This window comes from Megascapheus bottae, chromosome 30 (assembly GCF_031878675.1).
Source record: "Megascapheus bottae isolate mThoBot1 chromosome 30, mThoBot2.hap1, whole genome shotgun sequence".
Lineage (NCBI taxonomy): Eukaryota > Metazoa > Chordata > Mammalia > Rodentia > Geomyidae > Megascapheus > Megascapheus bottae.
Window position 1 is genome coordinate 5182695 of NC_143538.1, and position 3073 is coordinate 5185767.

Sequence of the window (3073 nt, forward strand, 5' to 3'; positions counted from 1 at the left end):
GTCCTGGTCTTGAGTTCCTCTCTAGGATCAACCAGAAAGAAAGAACTCACGGTTAATGGAAAGAAAACAGTGTTGGGTACTAGTGGGTCACACCTGTAATCCCAGGAAGATGAGGTATAGGATTGTGGTTCAAAACCAGTATAGGCAGGAAAGTCCATGATACTCTTATTTCTAATATTATTTCCAATAATCTATCAAAAAGCCAGAAAGGGAGCTTGAGATCAAGCCCTAATATGGACACCCCCCCCAAAAAAAAAGAAAGAAAAAAAAAGGAAGAAAGAAAAAGGAAAGAAAATAAAAAGAAAATAAAAGGATGAGTTTCCCATTGTCTTTGTCTCTGGCATAGTCTTAACTTTTTTCCTCTCTCTCTCTTTTTTTTTGTTTGTACTAGCACTAAAGTTTGAATTTAGGACGCTGGTGCTGTTCTTTTAACTTAAAAATAAATGCTTGTTTGTTTTTTAATGTTTCAGCTGTGGGGTTTGAACTCAGGGCCTGGGTACTGTCTTGAGCTCTTCTCTCAAGGCTAGTTCTCTATCACTTGCAGCCATAGCTCCACTGGTGGTTCATTGGAGATAAAAGTCTCATGGACTTTTCTGCCGGGGCTGTCTTTAAACCTTGATCCTCAGATCTCAACCTCCTGAATAGCTAGGATTACAGGCGTGAGTCACCAGAGCTCAGTTGCCAAGTATGGCAGCCAGCAGTGTGGGTTCACACCAATGACTCCATTTGCACGTTTTTCCCTAGGAGAACTTGCTTCAGCAACAACAACGCATACACATACACAGAAGCAAAGCAAAACAAAGCAAAAAACAGGCCCAATGGGGACTGGTTAAGGAGCAGGACCTGTCTGCAGGGGTGTGGCCTGTCCAGAGGAAGGGACCTGTTCAGGACCTTAGCCAGTTCCCAAGGCCAGGTCTATAGGTGGGAGTGGAGCTTGTGCTTGGGGGCGTGGCTTGTTGAGGCCCAAACTGGCCTGAGGGGGCGTGGTTTGCCAACGAGGGCGTGACCTGCCCAGAAGGCCATATAGCAGGCCTGTTGGGGCGTGGCTCAGGAGGCGTGGCCTGCCCCAGGGGCGTGGCCCTAGGAGGTGTGGCCTGTCCCAGGGGCGTGGCCTGTCCCTGTGGTCAGGAAACACCCCAGGAGGCCGCAGATGACACCAGGCAGGTTGGTCTGCTCTTGCAGCTCCATCTGGGCAGAAATGGACTTGTCTCACTGGACTTGCGCCCTGGGGACACCCAGCTGTCCACTGCCACGCCCCGGCCAGGGTCAGGCCGTGAGTCTGTGCATTCCTCCAGATGGTTTTTGCAGCATGCATAAACTTGATTAAAAGCTTCTAGATCATTCAACCAAACATAATCTTGATTTAAGAGCCTGCTTGGAGCCTGGGAACTGAGTAGCCGGTGGGTGCTGACCCTCCCCTGGTGCCCGGGGATTGGCGCGGACCCCACCCAGTCCACATGCAGAAGGGGGGTCCTCGGCCTCTCTGGTGGCAAGGGTCACACAGGGCTCCAGGAAGTGCCTCTGTATATCCCTCCACCAGGCGACAGACTAGGGCAATCAGGGATAGGGTTCCTAACTCCCAGGAGCAGTCAGAGCCGCGCCTCCTGTCCCCTCACTGTGTCCTGATGGCTCCTTTCCCTGCATCCCTGTTCAGGAACCTCGCCTCCCTTCCTTGCTCCATCCTCACTGACAGACAGGTGAATCCCAAACTTTTCTCTCCACCCAGATTTTGTCTTAGATACTTAAATGTCCCCAGGACCCCATGGCTAATTCCAACATCCATCCAAGCTGTACCCACAACCAGCTGAATAACCCCTGACTGCTCCTCACCTGCAGGCTGACCCTGGCTTTGCCCTCACTAACACCTCTCAGCAGAAAGGACTTGGTGGGGGTTTCCTGGAGGTAATTCTCCGCCACCCAATTCACAGGGTTCTTTCTGGAAGGCACACAAGATCAACTTTCTCTGCCACTTGTAGCACCAACACAGAAACATCCTTACAACTCCCTTAACCCGCAGGGAGCAAAAAGGAGGTTCTGTAAAGGAATGTGTGTGTGTGTGTGTGTGTGTGTGTGTGTGTGTGTGTGTGTGTATGTGTGTGTATGTGTGCACTGATCACTGGCATTTGAACTCAGGGCCTGGATACTATCCCTGAGCTTTTTCACTCAAAGCTAGTGCTCTACTACTTGAGCCACAGCTCCACTTCTAGCTTTTTGATGATTAATCGGAGAGAAGGATGCCTCATGAGCTTTCTGGCCCGGGGTTGGCTCTGAGTGGTGATTGGGTCAGGGACCCCAGCAAGTCCACCTCAGAGAATAAGTGATTCCTAGGTAGTTTAGTAGTCAGTAAACCATTCACAATCACTAATTGCCTCAATATCATGTTGATGCCCATGTGTTAACAGTCTCCTGGGAAAGCCGAAAAGCCAGAGGGAAGCTGGCAAGGTTATGGGGCTCCGAGTCCCTGGGGAGCGAGGGCACTTATCTAATTGATTAACTTCTCCAATTAATTAATATCTCCAGCCAGGTGCCAGTGGTTTATGCCTGTAATTCTAGCTACTCAGGAGGCTGCAATCTGAGGATTGCAGTTCAATGCTAGGCAGGAAATTCCATGAAACTCTATCTCTAATGAACCACCAGAAAATCAGAAGTGGTGCTGTGGCTCAAAGTGGTAGAGCACTAGCTTTTAGTAAAAGAGCTCAGGGACAGAGCCCAGGCCTTGAGTTTAAGTCCTACAATTAAAACAAAAACCCCAAAACTAATATCTCCAATTAACCACCAAAAAGCCAGACGTGGAGCTGTGGCTCAAACAATAGATGCCAGGGGCCTGAGCCCCTGGTCAGAATCTGAGCCTAAATAAACATAACATATTCACACACTCAGCCCCTGTGCTTTAACATGCATGACCTTGTGGGGAGCTGGCTACATGAAAGCCTATTTATTTTGCTGTATGTAACCAGAAGGGAAAAGGAAACAAAAAGAATAAACAGCTTTGAGGGAATTAATGTTTCCTATTCTAGTATATTCCAAAGAAATGCCAGACTACAAGGCTCATGTCATGCTGGAGTTCTATGAA